Here is a 23659-nt window from a genome sequence, read left to right on the forward strand (position 1 = left end):
GATGGGGTCATTTTGAAAAAAAACATAGGAATGGGTCAGATGGGTGTTGATTCTGTCCTGGTGCACACCTTCACTGTGTTCCTTTTTCCAGCTACTTTCTGTCGACATGCATGCACTCTGATGTACGTTTTATAGGTATAGGTTTTTTTTATCGGGTTCCTGATGCAGATGAATAGGAATGAGTGAAATTGGCCAATTCTGACCTGAATAACAATGACTTAAAATTGACTTACAGCTTTGACCCAAATTGTATTGAATTCTATAGCTGATTACATTATGAATGAATCGCAAAATCTTGAATATAGAACTGTCAACAAAACTACTGTGGGGGTGGGGGGGGTGAAGGGGCCATGAGAACATGGCCAAAAAGTTTTCAAAAAAGCATGTAGTTTTTCTCTAAATAAAGGTAAACTGTAGAAAAAAACACAAAGCTGCATAGTCATGTTGTAGTTTATTTGCATCTCAGTTTGCGTCATAAGCATCCCAAAGCATAGATCAACAATCAAAGTCAATCAGCAACATTTAATTAAATGTGTTTTTTTGTTTTTTTTTTACAATTTAGACTTTAGAAAAGCTTGCATAGTATTAGAGGTTGATGGTAGTTGCGGCCAATAAAAAAAACATGTGTAACAAGGTAATACGGTAATCATTAACATAACATGCTTGGAATGCCTTACAGCTAGAGTGTAATTCTTTGTGAGATTAAATAAAAACAAAAAAAGTTAAAATCTCCTCAAAGTGGAGGCGTGAAGTCCTTTCTCAAAATGGAACAAGACTGGCTAAGAATAGGTGAAATACTGAGAGTGTGTCCCCTCTCATGTACCCTACCTAAACCAGGTCCCTTAGAACTTAGAAGCCTGAATAGGAGGAAAGAAGTAAACATGTGGCCCCTCACCCTCCCCAAGTTATGTTTGCTGAATGAGTAATTGACAGATTCTACAAACCCAGCTAAAGCTGTTTTTATATAGATTAATCGAGGGAATTTTTTAACTGCAATTGTACTTGTTGAGTATATGTGTTATTTAACTTTATTAAAATACTCCCCTTTTTTATGGTGTTGTGGTAATATTTCTAGCTCCTATTCTTAATTATTGCAATTGTTAATTATTGCAATTGTCAAGTAACAATTATTGTTATTGTTACTTGATACCAATATACTCTTTCCCCAGGGTAATTGGGCAGATCTCATGCAGCCTCCTTATCAGGCTTACTTACTAATTCTGAAATACTGGCTTTCTTTTACATATACTACAGTGGAAGAACAATGCTATATAAAACAGTACAGTATAATAAAAACATATACCAAATGCATCTAAACCAGTGTGTCCTTGATCATCAAGATCATATGGCAAGTCAACTGGCTATTAAACCCCGCCATCATAAAGAAACTGCTTAACAAGTTGGCTGTCAGCTAGCATAAAATACAATTCATAGCCTGAGTTCACTTTATAACCTGAGGATCTGCATGGTTTATATTCAGCAATTTAAAGAAATGAATTAATGAACAGAGTTGGCCAGAAAGTACTTAATCCATTAGGAAATTACTGGCTCATCACAGCACACATTTTAGATGCTTTGTGATAAAGTTCCTCAACTAAGACAGAAGGACATGTTCACCACAATGCAGACCATCAGCGGAGAAATTTAGAAGCATCTATGAGAAGAAAAATAATACATCTAGGTTGTATATTAGTTGTATCTAGGGTGTAACTGCTCTGTTTATTTTACAAATTAGAAATGTTCCAAAGCTATGTTAAATGAATGAGCTTCACTTATCAAAAGTCACCTAGATCTTACCTACACTAAATGATAGTAAAGTTCAACTACAAGCAAAAATTGCTGGTTTTTATAGTAATGTATTAAGAAATGAATATTTTATCACATATTTTACATTTACAAAATGTTCTTAATCTGCCTATTGTGCTGTTAGAAGGGGAGCATAGATGGTCTCTCATAAATATACTGCTGGAAGTAACTGTCCAATCAGCAGTTTGGTTTAGATGAGTAAATTGCTTGAATACAGTTGTAAAAAGTAAAGTCATTGACTTGGTTGTGAACGGCCAGGCGTTCAATAAGTATCACATATATGTATTTCAATAATTTCTTGGATTGTGTGATTTCTAGGAAATGGTTAGAAACCCTGTTAGGTCTCATCTGTTGTATTTACCCCTTACTCGGTAGATTCACCCTCTATTTCTCCTTGGGACAACCTAGCAAAAGTGATTGGAAGAGTAATAATAGAATTTCAGTAATTTAGTCATTCATTTTTTTTACCTCCTACCCAAGACTAGAAAGTCTGATTCTGCAATTACCATGCCAGCATACAAATGGCACTGAACAAAAAAAAACATCTATTATATATAGCCAAAATTTCTTTGAGTAATAAAAAGTTATACTCTTTGCCAGGTTATTTAAAGATTACTTATGCTGAGATATTTTGTACACCACTATTGCTGACCTGATTCAAAAAAATATACACCCTACCTCATCTACTTTTTATTTTCCAAATCACCAATTGCAGAATGAGTAAGTGTTAGGTGCTCAGCTAGTTGCCACACAGCAAGACGTTTATTTCAGATGTGTGACTGAACCTACAGAAACCAAAATATTATATTTATATCCAAGCAAAAAAAATATTAGAATAGGTTTATTAATGGTATCTTCCATATATTCTTAGAATTTGTCCAGCTTAAGCAGTCTTTGAACTAATTGGGTAAATTCCCTTCATTTCCTGTCCAGGGATACAACAGGAAATTAGAGAATATCTATAAAATTACCAGCTGACCCTGACGCTGGTGTCCCCATTGAAAGACATTCCCGTTTACCCCTTGATGTGGGGACAATTTGGACTTCTATACTCATTTATACTTAATCTTTTAAGGAACACAGTTCTCAATAATGTTGAGAATGAATAGAACTTGGGCCTACTTTCTTATAAAAAAGCAGGAATTCGGGAGCTATCGCTTCTATAAGAAAACAGACATTTTTTGTCAAAGTTACCACCTTTGTTAGTTTTGTTTTTACCTTTTTTATTCTTTTAACCACTACCTGTGTCCTCATTAGATATTAATCACAACAATACTGAGCGTCAGGACAGTATCAGTATCAGTAATGTTCATCTACTTTTTGTCCCAACTATAACAAAACTATGAAGACTTCTTCTGCCCCAGGGTCCTTTGGGCCAGAATTTCACGGCTGCAGTTTTAAATTCGCAATTATTTTTGCTATACACACTTGGCCAAATGATTTCCCTTTTACACAAATGTACTGTAATCTGATTTTTTTATATGTTACATCTGTTTCTTTATTCCCAGGCCAGGACAAACTTGAATGATTTGCCAATCCAAAATAAGAGCTTCCGTAGACTCCTACAGCTTGCCACTGGAATAATCCTTAAAGAACTAATAATTTCCTTCATCATCATCCAAAATACAAAAAGCAACAGTGCCAAAAAACTGGCAAACACATCATGGATAATTATGATTGATGGTGTCCACTGCAAACTGCATTCAAATTCAATATTTACAAATTATCCAATAGACTGGAAAGCACAAATATTTTTACCTACAATACAAGCTAGTTAAATCTGGTTGTGAGTGCAAATAAAGTCACAATATAAATAGCAAAGCAACATAATAAAGACAATATTTGTCTTCTGCCTGACAGCAGTATGCCATGATTAGCATATACACATAATATCCCGAGGAAAGAAAAGGGCATGAGCCATAATGATATTAGTATAAGCAGCTGGCACACAATTAATATTATTTTTCGACCATAAAAATACATGGCATATTGTTGCTGCTACATCATTTTTTTTTGGTGTTGCACAGCACAAGCAGCGTACATCAGGCCTAATGACCAAAAAAAGCGAAAACAAAAACTGTCATGTTCAATTAATCAACATGTGAACAAGATATATTGTCAACTGCAATACATGATATCTTTGGCATACATATCTAGTAATAGGTCATGACTAAGGTAGCTCTGATGTCCTAGTCCTCAAAGATTGCCCCAGCCAACCTCTTAAACCACTAATAATAAAAAACATACAAGTGTTTGGAACAAATTGGCTCAGACAGCCGTTTATTAACAAAATATTTTAATTCAATTTTATTAACATAAATATATAAGCAAACATCCATCAACATAATAATACCTTAAGAGTAACTAAACACCAGATGTACTAATTGGCTGCAGATCCAAGAAGGCCCCCCATCAAAACTCACATACCACCTGAGTCACATGGTTGAATACTTTTGGCCCCCACATGCCCCCCTTTTGCTTCGGGTGCCGAAATCGCTTCCATCTTAAACCAGCTGTTAACCATCAATACTGTAACCCCCATGATTGCTAGGGTTAAGGAGGCAGGGCTTAGGGGGCTTAGAGTTAATCAAATGTCCATACTGCAAATGATAACCAATCAAAACTTCAAAATGAAATAACTTAACTGGTAACATTAATAACTTTTCCATCATCAGAAAATAAGTTAGACAGACACTAAAAATACCTTGTGTATGTATCTATCATCCTGCTTAGATTGGCATATACTGCTTTAATGGGTATTACAGATATAATATAATGGTAAAACATTATGGGAATGTTTGCACAAAAAGAAAGTGTAGCAAAAGGGGATTGAACATTAACATTAAAAAAGTGATGAAAGTATGAAAAAAGTCTCCTGTTCATTTATTATTGAATTTAGTTTAACACAGAAAAATGAAATTATTCTGGATAACTACCAGCTACAATAGTTTCGATGGAGGATAAAACATTGGATGAAAGACAGGTCTTGTCCAATTGGTATGCTGATATTTATAGGATATGTTCAATTTCAAAAGGAGATTAGTTCCTTGTGGTATTGATGCCTTGTTACCTACAGAAGGAACTGAGGAACTGTGCTCCAAAAAGGTGAAAGAAAAAAATAAAAAAGGCCAAAGGACTAGTCGCCTAAAGGTTTACTGCTCCTGAACTTTTCCCCCTACATGGATTTACTATAGCTTGTTTCATGTTGTTTCTTGTAAATGTACACTTTCACTTACCTTATGGCATAGATGCCAACTGGTTGACTGACAACTTGCTGGACAATATTCAAGAAACTGCAGAAGTATTGAAAGCACAGATTTACATACTAAATGAAGCAGAAGTAGGTAGATCCTTGCACTACAGGTCCTAGGGTACAGCTTTCTCTTCTGCAAGGAGAACAGTGACCAGCACAGTATCAAAATATCACTGCAAATATTGTGAGACTAGCAGTTAGAATTGCCCTGGATTTCACAGGAGAGTCCAGACAGTCACACTTTAGAAACGGTGCTGTTTTTTTGAAGTAAGCCAGGTAGTAAGACAGACTTTTAGTTATTTTGCTTAAGCACAACTAACATCTCTGTTTCTTATTGGATAGCAAAGTCGATTATTTAAAACTAAAGGATAACTTTACTTTGAGGTAATATTTAGGGTTTTTTTATTTTGTTTTTGATAAAATAAAATTTCTAGTTTACAAGCTATAGCTGACTTTCCTTTGCCTCAGTATTTGATGACAACACATTAACAAGCAACTTAGGTTGGCCAACAGTAAATTTCTAGCTTCAACTATTGTCAGTTTCAGTAATATCTGTATTCAGTTGTCATTGGCTACCAGGCACTATATGATCTTTATACAGTCAAAAAATCAGCACTTTTCTATTGAGAAGGAGGTATTACAATTTTTTATGGTTTGCATTCACTTCCTGTTCCCAAACAACTAGATAGGTGTGATTGGGGGAAGCTTCTGTTTCACTGTTTGCTACCATCACTGAAAAGGTGTTTCCCCCAAATTTCTGTCCTAGTAACTATGTTGATCTGGACCCCTCATAATGAATCAAAACAGAAATAAAAATCTAATAAAGGATCCACCTCTTCCTTCCATTCAAAATTAGAAAAACACGCCAGGTTTTACTCTAGGTTTTCAAACACAACTTCTCTGCTTTTGCAACGACTGATAGACTTATCTAAATAGCACTGAGTTTAAGGGCATATTTTATCAACATTGTCTAAAAAAACAGACTTGGTTCCGTGAGAAGTTCAGATTCTGTTTTTTTAAGCCAAGTGCATATTCTATACTACAAACACTTTGTAAGATAAAAGGGCTGAACAAGAAATGTTACTTTTTTTTTCTTACTTGTTTTCTTTGACCTTGATTGGGGAAGGTTGATTTATAATTCATATGTCCTTTAGGCTACAGGAAGGTAAAGATCTCTGATAAAAAAGACTCTGTATCCTGATCTCATTCATCAACCTTTATAACGACCTTGGGGGCCAAGGAAGCATGAATTTTTTGTTAAAATTTCTAACAAAAATAAATAAAGCTGTGTCAAACAATAATCAAAATTTACAATCAAGAGAGCATGTTTGTCCATTTTTACGTTGATTTTCCAGACACCAATTAATAAATGGATAGCTGGTGATGATAATGTTACGATGACAGAGCCCAATACAATGTAATCCTAAGTAAGAATGTCCTGAGGCATCCCTATGGCAATTAGCTGTTTGGATGACACTTGCTCATATATAAGTCTATGCTTAAGAAAAATAGAATTTTTAGTCTGCTAGATGTATGACATATACCATGTACTAAATAATTGTCTGTACAACTCTAATTTTTCACTAGAAAACATGCCATTTGTATTTAAAAGAAAAAGGGGAACTCATTTCAATGTTTTAAACATACAAAAGACTTCAAAGTCTTTTTTTCATATTCCTTTCTCTCTATAAATTCCGGGTAAAACCCTGTTCCTTTGTATAATTAGCAATTATATATGTAAACGAGGGTAATTAAATTTGCCTATTACATATGCAACGTTTGCTCGCTTCTTTGCTGTTTAGTTGTTTTGTTTAGTGATTCTTCTCACCGTCCATTGAAAACAACACACATCTTGGTCAAGGGTTTAAAGTGATTGGGGTTAAGCAGCAGCTTATATTTGTTTTATTTGAGCTCCAACATTTGTAAACAATTGCTTGGACCCAGGACTTAAATTGTGACCACTAAATACTACTACTAAGGAGGCATTATGACATTGTTATTATACTTATATTTTTTTTAATTAATCAAGTAATTAGTATAGGTCACTGGAAACCTCCCCATGCACAGGAAAGCCGGGTCATGGCTATTGCTGTACTTATAATGATCTCATCTCAATATCAAGGTTGGGAGTATTGTTAACATAAAATTGCACTGATGTAATTCAACTCTAAAAGGCAAAACTGAACATGCAAGGGTGATGGGATCATCAAAGTTAGTTGATAAAACAGTATAGCTTCCATGTTCCAGCATTGATATAGAAGCATGTTTATGTTCATAAACAGGCATTTATGTATTTCAGCTAGTAATAGGAAATATATAATACAATAGTGTAAATACTTTTGTGGCTATATCTGCCACTGAAGTGGAGACAATAACATATGAAAAATGTTGAACAACATGAATTCTTTTTTACTTTGTAAACAATCGTAAATACCTCTAGCCCATCCTATTCATTCACTGTCACACTTTTCCACCTCTTCCTTATCACCGATATGTCCTAGTCTCACTCTCTTTGCATAGCACACTCTACTATGTATCTTTAGCATATATGCACACATAGACGTGATGCACCACAGATGACAAAGTGCACTTGTAGTTGAATAGCCTTAGTGCTGATACACCTTGTTTGCTTGTACTAATTACATCCCTGAGGAAGTGGACCTTGTCTGTGAAACGTGTCGGATGATCCCTAAATATGTAATGTGTACAATGTACTCAGCAGCCTATGTATGTTACAATGTTATTTAAACTTCTCCTGAATTGCTATATGGGGAGAGGCATATATAAACTTCTTTTAAAGTGATGTAAATAAAATGCAATAATTTTATAGGATCTAACTGCCGTTAAAGTCCCATATTTTGATATTTTTGGATACCATATTTGAACCCTTTTAGGGATGGTGGCAGTTTCAAGTAAAATTGAAATCAGGCTAAATAATACATAGAATATATATGCACACCATCACAAAAAACTCCATGTACTTAAGCAATACACAATGCACAACAGGTAATACACACATGTTCTTTTAATACATGCGGCTACCTGTCATTCAATGCATATTTACTGTATGCATATTTACTTTCCCCTGATAAGTAAATCACCTTTTGTTGAACTAAATTGTGCCATAACCTTAAAGCTGTGACAGGAAACTGCAAATCTGTTGCCTAACCTAGTAAAAAGAACATGAAACACTGAACAGATGCCTGACTCCACTTAAGATGTGCCTTTTATATTATTTGCTCATAAAACAATAAGCTTACATTTTTATATTTTTTATCAGGAACTGTGTTTCTAAACATAGTGTTCGTAAATCTACTTTCAATACTTTTGAACAGTACACACAGTTTCAAGACATTTTTCTGGTAGGAAATACAGAGACACAACATTCCAATTCTGAACATGACCAAAGCCAGGTATTGTGGAATAGGAATGTGTAGTTTCTGATCAGCTGGTGAAATTGTTTAAAAGACCTTCAGCCTAAAAACAATCCATTGAATATTTCTTAACAAAAGGACACAAATATTATCTTGAGATGTGTTAAACAGGTGTCAACAGGTTTCCACTACACATAGCTAATTCTGTCATCATTTGACTTATGCAGCCAATATAAAAGGTTGAAAAGAGCTTTAAAAGGTTAACCAAAACCATTTCAAGTTATGATGCATTTGAATATTTCATAGTGTTTTAATGGCTTCTTCTGTCACATTAATGTTCATAAAACCATTACCATTTGAGCAGTATTACTTTCTACACAATCTACATTATCAAATTTAGGCATTACAGTGGCTTTATTTTGCCAGTAAAAAAAAAAAAATACAAGGCAAGAGCACAAAAAAGGGTTTGCAGTGGACAATTTCAACAGATTATGTAGGCGATTGGCTGTATGATGTGTGACCAAAGATCAGTTTGGGGCATAATAATTATGTTGTCAGTTGGACTGGTTGTGGAACATTTTGCTCATTCACAATTAGCCTGAGATAATATGATTTTGCATTTTTGGAAAGATGCATGCAAACTGAGAATGAAAGAACAGGTTGGAATGGATAATTTGTCAACATCTTGCCGTTTGTGATGGCAGGAATAGCCAAACACTACTCTAAATTATATGGAGAAAGTTGTACAAATGGTTGACCAGTCAACTTCTTCGTTACTTGAAAGCACCCTGTAAGCATCAGTATCACATTGACCATTTATTGTACTCGAGGAATAAAACATCAGATGGTTGCACAAATAGCACACTGAGCTTAAATTGTAATGCAACTATTTTAGTCCAATCAGGTCTGCAGTCAGTAAATATCAAGAAAAAGCAGTACTGATTACCTGTAGATACAAAGCTATATGTGCTAGTAGTATATGACCACTCTTACCAAGCTTGTTTAGATACTGAATTATTAAACCAAACACTATCAATACGAATTTCCAAATTTGTTTTAATTCTCTTAACCAAAAAAAAAAACAGGACAGCACAGTTGGCTTAGTGACTATAGCCTTCACCTTCGCAGTGATGGATCATTGTATCCTGGTTGGGAGATAGCATGTTCTCCCCAGGTTTACATGGGTTTCCTCCAAGCATTGCAGTCTTCCTACACCTCCAAATGAATGCAGTTAGGTTACATGGCTCCCCTAGAAATTGACCTTGGTATGAGTGGAATATAATAAGCGAAACCAAAATGCAGCAAAGGCTGCTGGTTGCTGAGCATGATATGGAAATTTGACAATGTTAAAAAAAATAATAATAAAAAAATAATAATATATCGGATATATGGGCATTTTTTTCCTTACTTTCTCACCAATCTCCCTTTTAAGAGAAAAAAAGTGAAATCTATTTAATGGAGACACAAACAGCAAAAAAATTAGAAGGGGGGGGGGGGGGCTTAGCTCTATCAGATATTCATTTCCTGTGCTAGAGACACCATTTTTGTTATGGGGTTACTGCACATCACCAAAAAAAGAAATGTGAGACACAGAAAAACTTGAAAAATGTTCCTAAGTTTCATAAGTTTTTGTATAGTTGGAATCACACAAAGCAGAATACTCACCAGCAATCCTGATACAACTTTCCTTCACTCACCTTATTTCACTTCTAAATGTTCTAAAGTCCCTGATAGAAGCAACGTATTAAACAAAAACAAAATATTGAGGGCTACTAAATTAAATTTTATCCTAATTGCAACATTTTTTCATAATGCATGAAAAATCTAGCTTTAATAATTGAGGGTCCAGTGTAATCATAATAGTAATAAAGATTGGGAAAGAAAATAATGTTGGCTCATATTCATAAAATATTCTTGTAAGATTTTAATGATGTACTTTTGTATGGAACAGCATAGTAAAGCATAAGGTTCGTCCCCAGGATGCTTTGATATCAAGTCAATTGATGCTGACAAAAATTATGCCTAGAGCTAAGTGTGAGTAAAGGTCAAGAATTACAGGTCCTATCATTGATCCAGATTCTGACTCCGAATGGGCAGATGCTTCAAAATAATGGGCAGATGCTGCAAAATAAAATTTGTGTTCTATCAGCTGACCATTCTTTTATAAAGAGTGCTCGGATTGCCATATGAGGTTAACCATGTACAGTTTTATTATCAAAAACATGTATTATGAAAATAACAAAATTGTATTAATATTTTCATCGATCAATCAACGATAAATCCAAGTACATAAAACAACATAAAACCAATATTACAAGCAATAATCTCTCCTTTCAGAGTATCCCTATGGGGAGTGCATTCTGGGTTAGTTATCTACGTGTTTCGCAGAAATCTCTGCTTCCTCAGTAAAGAGGAGAATCTACAACCATAAAGAAGATTACATTATTTCCATATTCATATTACCATCAGACAAAATGTTACCGCATCTGCAGCAAAAATATTATTCAACGTATTGCACACCAATGTACCTCCTGATGCTTGTATTTTCAGCAACACTCTCTTTTAAAATCAGTTGTGAGGCACAGGCCGGTGGTGGTCATGGCAATCAAGCTGTTATATGCTCCAATCTGCTATCAACATAAATATAATAGCACCTTAATTTATCTGTCTTATCATGTTTTACATGTTTGGTAGTGCGTAATAACCCAAATAATGCCCATGTCATAAGAAGTTCAATTTATGTTGTAGGAAAGTGTTCTAAGCCTTATGGCTGAATACCTTAAATGTATTGTGCGGAGAGTTAATCAATTAGCAATAAGTCATTTAACATGCCCACCTCTATATGTCATGCCACCATATATTTAGTGCCACCATGGTTGAGACCCACGGCAATTTAATTATTGTGAGGTGGTAACCCATATTTACCCATTTTTACCAACTTAGTGCACATTTACTGGGGTTAACAACCCACTTACTTTAGATAACGCTCGGTTGTTTTATGGTTCAGGTTTAAGTGTTGTTTACCTTAGTTCTAATATTGGGGAACAGGTCCATAAGCACCAAGGTGGAAGCAATGATAGGCTACAAAAGGACTAAGGATCCTTACTTACAAATTTATGCAGGGCTTCAAACAAACAATACCGCACTATAATCTTGCAGCAGAGCCATGCGATTGTAAACCAGCTTCCCCGTGTGATAGAGTTGGTGTCCCATGGCCGTTTGTTACCATCTGTGTATAGCTTACCCTGAATCTCTGGGCTCAACTTCCCTTCAATGACTGCATTGAGTTTCTGGTGCCCCGTGACACCGAAAGTTGCTACTCGTATACAGATCTCTTGCACGGAGGTAACCACTCTCAGTAGGCTTACCTCCAGACAGGGATTTCACAGTGCCACTAGTTAGCCGTATCCTTGGGGGTTCACTCGTATCGGGGATCACCGCTTATAAACTTGTATATTATATCGTAAAATCTCCTAATAAACTTATTTCTCCCTTTGGTTTTACAATATCATAGTTCACCTAAATTCAATACACCTAAATACCAATACAAAAATTGGTGTTCCGTATATTTTTTCTCTTCAGGTCAGTTTGTAAATTCTAATATGGTTATAAATTTGCCTGATTATTTCCTTCCAAACTCATTTCAAGCAATGTGTGATCAGTAAATCTACTAAGTACAGCAACCTCCTGCTGGTTCACAGGCCAGGACAAATGCCAGGGTTTTCCTCATTATTACTAAAGAAGAAACTTCTTATAGAAAGATTGAAAAATTCCCCAAATCTCCTCAGCAGTCGAGCTGCATGAACAAATTACAAATTAATGTATTTAGATTCACATTAACCAATACATCTCTCTATTCTGCAATATTTTCCTGAACCTTTTACATTTTGTTAGTCTTGTGACAGCTGGAATGTGAAATCTAATTAGAAGACAGTGACAGCTGACTACAGTTTACATGGTCCATTTGTAGTAGCTGTTGACAAAAAGATCACATAACCATTTATTTCTTCTGTACATTTTCCAAATTACCCAAACTGGCACTTGATAGTGTACACAGGGATGTCAAAAGAGTGCAGTCTGGTACAAAATGAAAAGTCTATTTTGGGATACATTAGTTTACACGTACTGTACTGCCAATACAGTGAGAATATTTTTTTCCTCGACTAGTATAAGTAACAGGTTCGCTTATAGTAGGCAACACAAAATGCTTATGTTTGTGATGCTATCTCGCAGTTCTGATGCTCGACTGCATCCCAAAATTAGAACAATGCAAGTTTGGACTTTAAGCTTTTGTTTAGACACTAGGAACTGCCATGTGACTCCTGCGACACACTGGGGTAGTAATGGAGTGCAGGGAGGGAGTATACACTGCTTATGGTGCCTGCTATTTTGCCTAGTCGCGGCAAAATACAGACTTGCTCAAGCTTGTATTGAAATGTGTATGAATTATAAGAAGCCCTATCCAAACAATAATTTTTGATATATTCTTTAAAAGAATTCAATCTAATAATACATTCTATGATAGTAAAGAAAAAAATTTGCTCACAAAGTTTAATCACAAAATTGAACGTATTTACTCCAGAAGCTTGCACCACTAAGTCATGCATGTGAAAGCTACCGTACCATTTTCAAAAATGGAGATGTAGTTTAACGCTCAAGATAAGCAATATTTTGTAAACCTGCATGTTTTAAAAAATTAACTTGTGTGTTGATCCCGACACCTTTCTTACGACTAGATCAGTCCCTGACTTGTAGCAAGTGTCCAAAGTGTCCAAGAGTACAATGTGTTGGACATCTGATGCACACACTTGGTCCAGGTCACTTTAATTGTCTAACTTCAGCTTCAAGGGCCACACATTGGCCAGGGTTTTCTTATAACCAAAGTAATTTCTGACTGTATTAGCTACACCTTACTAAATTTACTGTTGCCTGCTAGAGAAATACTAAAAAATGTGTGCAGACCTGACCATTTCACGTGTTGGCCCTGAACTAAGTAATAAAGGATAGATAAGGATGACATGCCTGGAACTTGGCAGTGGCAGCTTCCATATTTTTATTCTGACAGGTATAAAATATACAACTACCAATGTAGAAAGTAGTACAGTTCGACATGATTTGAAAGAGAAGCAAAGCTTTCATGACACATATGAACACTTCATCTGTCAAAGCATGGCCTCTGGCATGTGTCATGGCCCTAAGGCTGATCATGATTAGACAGCAGCTGGATCTCTTCTAAACTTATTTCATAGTTTGACATCTATGTCATGTCTACTTCTCATATCCTTGGTTTTCTAGTGTAAGATTTTGCACCGCTGTCAATTTTATTTATTTAATTTGGTATATTTGGTATAAGGAACCAAAATAGTATGCAGTATTAGGATATGTAAAAATTTATATTATTGATTGACCCCATAGAAGCTCACAATTGTATCTATACAATTTACTGGATCCAATGCCAACAACATATCTCCATGGGCACTCCGAGTTACCATGAGACCCATCTACAGCTTGCCATTTCTTCCACTGCTTGGTAAATTCTGTAAGGATTGCCCAGCAATGGACCAGCTCTATCTTGAACCACAAATGGACAAGCAATTTTCCATTTTTTACAACATATATACAAATCATAAATTTTGTAGGCGCAAAATATATATTAAAGCAAACATTCACGTTACTTAATTTTAAAGTTTAAAATAAAAATACATTTTAATTAGCAAAGACAAAAGCAATATAATCTTTTAAGGTATCCAAGATGACCTTGTTTACTGTAAACACCTATATCTAAAAATTCCTAACTTTTGTGCATACAGAATGCTGATTATATCGAAAAGTGGATATTTAACACAGTAAAATGGATTATATTATTAAAATAAAAAAAAATATATAAAACACCCATGTTTCAAGATGTCTAATCTTGCTAAGGCCACATGGTCATTTCAAGTGCTAGCAGAATCCTCCACTGTTCTGACTGCAGTAAATAGCAGCACCTACAGTGGGCAGTTACACGAGAGGGAGCATTTATGTCCCAAACAACTATCAACCAAAATAAATTATCCTTACTGTGTACATTAACAACAAGACTCAGTAGCTGCTAGTGTCCAAAGCTGGGATTGCCTCTATTGGTTGATTACCCATCACTCCTGGGACTGGTAACTACCATTGGAAAAACACAAAGAAAGGAGAAAGAGGGTGCTAGTGATTCCTCTAAGGTTTTATAAGGAAAATTATACAGGTTGACAATCAAAAATCCAGAAACCTCTGGACCTGAGAAGTGCTAGATTTTTGAAAATTCCAGATTTTTTAAAAGTTATACTTACCACACACAGGCAGCCTTCATCTCGCAGCACCCGCGGACATCTGGCACAGCTCCAGGAAGCAGGCAGCAGGGACGTTAGCAAGCAAGACCTAACAGCTGTTTCTGGCGAACAGTGCCATGAAAACATTAGTGGCCAAACAGTGTAAAGCAGTCCCTGTATTTAAAATGCGATCTAAAATTCATGCCGGAAAACTGAAGGATACGGATTATCTATGGCCGGATTTTTGCTTACTTTTTTTTTTTGTGCCTACTAATAATGGACAATGCCCTCTAGTAATATGCCAACCAAAAATAATCATTTGGGAAGACAGAACATTACCCTCAGCCTGAATATTCCACCACAAATCATTTACTTTGTAGGAAGGACACCCTCCTCGTGCTACCCTAACAGCTATCATCTATCAAGACATTGGCCCTGATTTATTAAAGCTCTCCAAGGCTGGGGAGAATACACTTTCTTCAGGGAAGCTGGGTGATCCAGGATTGAAAACATTTGCTAACAAATAGCTAATGACTTTTATGAAAATCTTTTCCAGGTTTGCTGGATTGCCCAGCTTCACTAATGAAAGTGTATTCTCTCCAGCTTTGGGGAACTTTAATAAATCAGGGCCATGGACTCCACAAGACCTCTGCAGGCATGCTGCTATCTGGTACCAAAATGTTAGTAGCAGAAGTCACACTACCTCTACCATGCTGACTTCTTCCCATAATGCATCCTGTTGCCATCTCCTCTTTAGGCAAACTGCACACCCAGCCATCCAAATGATAAAAACTTGATTTTTTAGACCAGACAACCTCCTTCTTCTGCTCAGGTTCATGTCTGACATGTGCCCATCGTAGGCTCTTTGGCAGATCAGTGATCTGCAATGCATTGTGTGTACTGACTGTACTTTCATGGCCAAAGTTTTGTTTTTCAGGAGTTTGTGTTACAGTAGTGCTTCTGTGGTTTTGGACCAGACAAATGAGCCCACCTAACACCACATACCTCAATGAAGTTTGACCCCGTTGTTGGCTCTTTGGTTGTCATTCCTTGGACCACTTTTGAAAGGCATTGACAGCTCCTAAAATCTACAATTAAAAGATGTTCTGATCCAGTTGTTTAGCTAATAGAGTTAAAGATCAACTCCAGCCAAAACTTTTGGGGCATTTTGGACACAGTGAGAAAGAGTTAGAGCTTCTGTCAGCAAAGATCAAAAGCATTAGGAAAGGGTTAGCATCCTTTCAATATTATTTTCCTGTCCATGCTACCTTGTCCCAAAAACAACCTAGCTTATTCCTTGTATATACAAGACAAGGACAAGTTGAGTCAGACTTTAATACTTATTTGTACACCGAGAGAAGTGTTGGCAGGATCAACTAAGCCCATAAACTTTTTATTTTATTATGTTTAGTGAATTACTGAATAGGTATTTAGTAACTCATGTGCCAACACACAAATTATACAATTAAAAAAAAGCCAGGCACATACTGATGACCACAGCAAATTCTTAACATAAAACTTTATTGTCCTGGAAAAACAAAACAAACATTCCAAGCCCCACACAAAAACTTCTCTGCTCCAACAGATTTTATTCAATAACAGGTTTAATCGTAGAGATTTTGTGGTCTCGTTGCCAGGTAAAGCTTCAGAGCAGAAAGGTCCTTACACGAGGCCTTGATTGTGTTTGTCAAGAACAATAAAGTCTTATCTAAAGCATGAATGAGATTATTGGTGTGCGCCGTTTTTCTTGTGTTCCAGGAGTGTGGATGAGCCCCCATGGATGTAGGGGGCTTGCAAAGAGTTTATTTTACCTAAATCTTAAGCTTCTTTACAACTTTAATCTGGTATACAAAGATTTCTAGGAGAATTTGATCTTCCCTGATTTTTTAAGCCTAGTAAAGCAAAAAAAAATTTAATAATACAGTCTTTTTCAGAACTATGCATCTTTTCTGCCTACTTGTGCCACTGTAATTATTAAATGATTCCTTAAATGTTCAGCTGTAAATATAAATAGCTGCAGCATGATATAACAACTTAAAAAAGTACCATGCTGCATCTGAAATTACATAGCTCAAATACAGATTGCTGATGTGCTACTGCGTAGCTTAAAGTTTTAAAAGCAAAATATGCTGTAAAACAAAAACAGTTATTTGGAAGAAATCAGTAGAAGATGTCTTGTTGAAAAATATAGTCACATTCAATTCCTGGTCCTTATGTACACAAATGCAATTTTTTGTAATGAGATATTCTTTGTAATGGTTTTCTTATGTTAGACAGACAAGTCCAATCATGCTTACTAATCAAGTGCTGCCAGAAAAACCAATATTACGTGACTACCTTTTTGCCGACTGCATTCATTGACTAGCTCAGTGTGTGATCCTCGGCACTAGAGGTTAAATAGGTTACAATTCTTCCCATTCAAAACCTCTAGTGCTCTCTGATTGGCTGAGGGAAAGCTTTTCTCAGCCAATCAGGGAGCACTGGAGGTTTTGAATGGGGAGACTTGACTTGTTAATTAACCTCCAATGCCCGGGGATTGCAGTGGAACTGCAGAAAAACTCTCAATGGATAAATAAACCGCTAGTGCCCAGGGATCTTGTCAATGAATGCGGACATTCAGCCGTTCGAAGAAAGTTCAGAAGCTTGGAAGTTCGAGTAAATTTTCGCGAGAATGCCGGAGGCAATCTCGCTCATCCCTACTCTTCGGTAACCACCCAAAAACAGCCAGGTGGGTATTGAAAAGTGTTGGGTGGTGCGACCGGCTAAAAGGGGCTGAGGCAGAATACTGTTTCAGAATGCTTTTGCATTTGGCTGAAAGCAATCAGATCACACCTGCATGACTATCCCATGTATGCCCTTAATGCCAAAATTCAGACAACCAACTGGGAAGGAAGCTTTACTCCCAGAAAAAAAATATTTTTTGGTAAAGACTTGACAGACAATCTTTTCCTACAAATTCTGCAGCCATACAGACATCGATATTTTTACTAACAGCGTGTATGATGTCCATAAATAGCCCATTTCTTTTCAAAGTGCAGCATAAGAGGCAATGTAGAAGATATACACTAACCACCCTGTCCACATGGTTTATACAAAAAAATCTGGCACATTTACATAGCACAGCAGTGTGATTTGCAAACATGCCCCAGAATAGTTAAATACCATTTAACATAATGCCAGGTGTAAAAAGGTTAGGACAGCCCAATCAGATCAAATGTCAAAGTCATGTGATAAGCTCCCCACCTATTAGAGAGTGTTCATTGCATTGGTAAGCAGTGCTATGGCCTGCATTTCATCAATAAAAAAGGTGTCCTAGCACAACCTAAATAAATAACCTTGTCAAGGTCCTATTTGTAGAGTGTGGTTCCTAAACTATCAGAGTTTCCTAAATAAACATATTTAGCAATAAAGAGATTGGGGCAGGTATGCCTGGAAACTGCTCATGTATCCCAATGGTGCAGAAACAGGCCAAAACCCTTGCAAATTCTCACAACAAATACAACAAGCAAAACTGAATGGTGACTACTCTAAACAAACTATACCTAGCCAAAGTATACTGATACCTATACCTACCTAAAGATCACATTTGAGGAGACAGAGTGGCTTCCACATATATTTGCAAACGTATGCAAGTAAATGCACTGGGAACCCATTTTTGTTTGTTCTGTGAATACCCTTCCCATGTCCATGTGCCTTGGTATAGATGGTTTACAACAGTTTCCATTTGGTTTTGCCTGAATTTATCAATGGCTGGATAAGGCTCAGCAGTGTATACTAAACACTAGAGGGTCTAATAAAGAGTGGATAGTGATACTCACACTATGGGCCTGATTTATTAAAGCTCTCTAAGGCTGGAGAGGATACACTTTCATCAGTGAAGCTGGGTGACCCAGCAAACCTGGAATGGATTTTTTCTAGCAAATGTTAAGAATCTTGTACCAGGTCCATTCCAGGTTTGCTGGATCACCTAGCTTAACTGATGAAAGTATATCTTCTCCAGCCTTGGAGAGCTTTAATAAATCGGGCCCTAAGTCTCAGTGTCTCAAATAAGAAAAACTGTGAGCTGGTGCTTAGGAGCACTAGTAAATATACAATTTCATTTGCCTTTTACTTTGCAACTTTCCTTCCCAACAAATGCAACACTGTATTGGAAACAATTCCAACTACAAATGTATGCAAAGCCAATGTTCATATAAGAAATACTTGCCTAAATATTTGCTAATGAATAGCCTAACAAACAGCGACTAGACTTGCTGTAACTTGCCTCAGTTTAGTTTCGGGACGGTTTGGCCAAACTGTTCTAAAAACTTGTGACTTTATGCCAAATCCAAGCACAAAGTGTCCGATGTATTAAGGCTTTCCAGTACCAAGACTAAGACTATCAAGAGAAGTCTGCTGGATCACCCATGTTTTCCCAAGATAGTTATCGATAGTATCAAGATAGTATCTTCCTCATTCTTGGAGACCTTTAATAAATCAGGCCCAATGTCCTTGGCTGCCAGTTTTTCCCCTAAATGCTCACCTTTTACTGGACTGAAATGGGGGTCTATTTCCAACAGCTATGCTTTTATGCTCTTTATGCTTTTATTTATTAGGCTAGTTTGTTGGGAATAGAGAGGAAATCCTTGAGTTTGAAAGCATTCCCCACTATACCTAAAACTAGAAGAGTTTAAAAGGTAGTTTTAAAAACTAAAAAGACTACAATTTGGCAGTTTCTGAATAGCAAGCAAAGTAGGAAAAGGTGTAAAATTATTATACTGAATGGATTTACAAGCAACTTTGTTTAAAACACATCCTGATTCTTGGCATTCTAAATTATGCTTTAGCACAAAGCAAAACTGGTTCCGCTACATCATGATGAATGGGATTGCTGCCCACGTCTTGCCAGCCTCCTGTTCACCCATAGTAATAAAAATCTGGCTCTTTGCTCCTCGGTCCAATGTGCTGGATGCTATATGGCACATGCAGGGAAAAACAACAGGGCTGAATTGTCCTTTTTACAGCTTTTTAGCTTTCATTCATAAAGTCGGGTGAAGAGTAACAGAGAAGAGAAAAATGGCAAGTTGTGCCAATACCATCTGCCACTTTCGAAGGAATTTTTACTGTGCTGCGTGAATTCTGTGTGATGCCTGCGGCACATACAATTAAATAATCACTGCCTTTTTATTTAGCTAAACTGGTGCTCCATGGGTAAACACCCTGATCTGATTTTATCCTCATTATGGAATCATTTAGGGACAAAATCCAATTGAAAATAGCACAGATCAATATTTATCAGAGGAGCATTGTTTTAAATGACACATTCAAAGCAACTATGCTAATGTGACATTTTATTTCTCCATTGTTACAGATATGCGATACCTACAATTGTTTCCTGTGGAAGTGTGACAGTCAGCCAAAAGACTAAAATTATCAGCTAGTTACCAAACATTTAGTAAATAAGTAGAGGCTTGAAAACTCGCAAATGTATACACGTATATTGTATAAATAAAAGAAATATAAAGAAAGCAAAGTAATTTTACTTAAAAAGTACTGACAACACAAATAAAAAAATGGTAAAAAAAAAAGCCACTGAAAATTGCATTTTTAATTCATTTTTGAAAAAAATGCAATTAGAACTTAAAGTTTTTTTCACAACCTTAAGCTGTACCTGAACTCTTGTTACCACTTGCATTTTGCTCTTGAGTTTTATTTTACTTGGAATAAATAAACCTAAATCATTGGTCTTTTTTTGTCCTTTTTTAAAAATGGCTGTTCAACTTTAAAAACAGCTTTTATCCGCAGAAAAGACTAATGAGGTCAACAATCAAGCCATAAAAATATAAAATATTGATGATATGTCATATCTTTATTACACACTTGTAAATGTGATAGTAGTACTGTATATTATAATGATTTAATAGGGTGTATATATGAATATATGGTAATTTGGGATCTGTGAATTTGGTCAAGCATATACTTTTACCTTTAGGAATAACAATGATATCTGATAATTAATGAATACAAATAAAAAACAAGCAATTGATCATTGTGACCTTTATTTAATTGGGTTGTAAAGATAAAATAATCTGGATGTTAGGCAATTGCCTTTTGGTCAATAAAATCAATATGGTGATATGTTATTATGTTAATATAATAAATAAGCAGAGATAAAAGGAATGGAGATAACAATTGGTTATAGGAATCTTATCAATTTATTGAATGGGACTTCCAGTTCTCTGATTTTAAGCTGGCTCCTAAGAATTATGAGGAGGTAAAAATGAGATATATTGTACTATTGAAACATGTAAGTAAAAATGAATTTGGATATTGAGAATATTTGTATATATAAATAATTATTTGTAATGTACAATATTGTATTTGTATTATGTTTAGATCTCAATCAGTCTCCTGAAAAAGCAGCTGTTGTCTGTGAAACGTGTCAAGGAAGATTTCAGATTTGTGATCAAGGAGTTTTTCAGTGATAATTTGTACTTTTAACAGTAATTTAATAATTCAGTTGGTTTTATATATTGTATTTTTGTAACTGCCTAAAAAGTCTCTCTTGGATTGTGCTTGGTTTTGTACTGGTTTAATATGAGATGTGGCAGTTCCCTCTAAGGAGAATACACATGAACATAGTTCAAATACAGTTTTTTGTTCTAGTTGTCAATAGAAAAGATAGTTATGCTTGGCAAATGGTTAACAGATACATGGGTTTATGACCATGCATTGGCAAACACCGGCCTTTCTAGCAAGTAAGCATTCTTCTTGTTATTATTATTATTATTATTATTATTATTATGAAAAGGTACAGGAGCACAGACAGAGAAATAAGGTTGACAAAATATGGTCTACATTAATATTCAAGTATTTTATATCTGAAGGTTTTTTAGTGCTGGTGCCACAGAACTAGATAGAAACCTGAAATAGTGCACATAGGAAAACTGAATAATGGAGCAATCCCACCCTTCTCCCTAAGGCTTAGGACTGCAAGACTGTCTTGCTTAAGTCACATGGGCTGGGCCCCTAGTTTTGTAATATATTGAAAAGTCTTTCACAGTTACAGTTCTTGGTACACATGAACATCTTACAACTTTTCTTTTTTGTATAGATACAGGTGAAACATCCTTTTAAGTCCAAAGTGAACATAGAATTACTGGAACACAGATTATAGAGAAACACTATAAATATTATTTCATTAAAGTAGCATGGCTTACTGTTGACATAGACAGCCTAATATAACAACAAGTCACAGAATCCTGAGCCATACTACTTAACCCTAGATGTTAACTCTACAAATTGCACACCAGTACTATATCTTGCAATTTGAATAGGGATCAGGAGAAGGGATGACAGCTAATAAGTTAAAACATTTGCAAGGGCATTTGCCAACATGGCAGCTGGACCTCACCCACCATTACCCGGCAAGGGACATCCACACCACGGCTCTGAGCATACAGATGCTGATAAATGCCTGCCTACAAAACTTAACTCTGGAGCAGGTTAGTCAGTTTTAGCTGCCGATACTGCCTGCAATACATCTTTAACTGGCAAGATAGATGGGATAAAAAATTGACAAAATTAGAAAAAGTGTTCTAGAAACTGAAAACTGGTCATTCTTTTTAGGACATTGTTAACCCTATCCCCATCTGTGTCATAGCTGCTGAGGGGCAAGTTGACTCTGGGCACTAAAAAAGCAAGTGACCTAAATAAAAACATATGGCCGACTATTATTGCCATAATTAGCCTGCTAAAGAAAATGGATTCATTATTAAAACTTGCTTTGGAAAGCATTTCCAGATATCCTATTTTTTGTTTTTTTTTTGCAAGGACAGAGCTCATCAGGCTTGTCCAAAACCATGACCTATGGTTAGCTAAGTGTATACAGTAATTATTAGTATATGTGTGTCACCTAATATGTTACATTACATTACATGATAGAAAGTCTTCAGCAAATAATCACAGTTTAGCATAGAAAGACCTTTGAAATACAGTATATATCTGGAAGTTGAAGTATACCCCTTTTACATTAATGGTATATATGCCATCTCTCATATATGAAAATAACAAACCTATACATATGCAGAGATTCATTTTATGTATTGCAAGATGCATCACTGATCAATGCCCACTTGTCATAGCTTTCCAATTGCCATCCTTGGCTATAAAAAAATATTTTCAAATAATTTGAAATCAGAAGATTACATAATTTAATATTTACTGATGCCTAATAAAGTGGCTTAATTCTACAAATGTATGAATACATGTACCTCTCCAACCTGCAGTAGTCAAGATGGTATTCAGCACTAACCTTTACACACCAAAAGTCAGCCTAAAAGACAGTCAATGTGGAACAGATGGATGCCAACTTTGTGGCAAACCAAATTCAGTAATTTATACTTAACACACATACAGTACATACACACAAAAAAGTGTGCCCATTCTGTATTTGAAGTACAGATTGCCTTAGCTATCTATGTATGATGTAACTAATAAAGTCCTGTTAAAACCTTTTAAAGACCCTTTTTACTGTATTTTTTATAGGCTCATATTTTTAATCAACCTGGATTCTAGAATTCTGACAAAAATTCTAATCTAGACTGAACTAAGTGATTTTACCATTACATTTTGGCTTTTAGGGGGATAAAAGTGGGACCTAACCTACAACTAGATATGTGTGTTTATATGCCAATTACCATTTTTAATTTCTACAGTCTACCTAGTAGTTTGCTGGCACTCCAGACCTAATAACTTACAGAAATGTAATGAATCCTGAATAAATCCTTATTACATACATACCATCAACTGTGCATAGAACCTTGAAAAAAATTTTGCTTACATTTCCCTATTTAAAGCCATACTTCACCTAATCTGAAGCTAAAAGCTATTCAGTGCACCAAAGAGGAGGTAGACATATCCTCCCCTACTTATTTATATACTACGTGGCA

General features: G+C 35.7%; 1 protein-coding gene across 2 annotated transcripts in view; it reads right to left on the reverse strand.

The window, feature by feature from the left end:
• Positions 1–23659, reverse strand: part of IL1RAPL2 (interleukin 1 receptor accessory protein like 2) — a 429112-nt gene that overhangs the window by 215595 nt on the left and 189858 nt on the right. The gene's annotated exons all lie outside the window — the stretch shown is intronic.

The sequence above is a fragment of the Pyxicephalus adspersus genome, chromosome Z, assembly GCF_032062135.1.
Source record: "Pyxicephalus adspersus chromosome Z, UCB_Pads_2.0, whole genome shotgun sequence".
NCBI classification, from domain to species: Eukaryota; Metazoa; Chordata; class Amphibia; order Anura; family Pyxicephalidae; genus Pyxicephalus; species Pyxicephalus adspersus.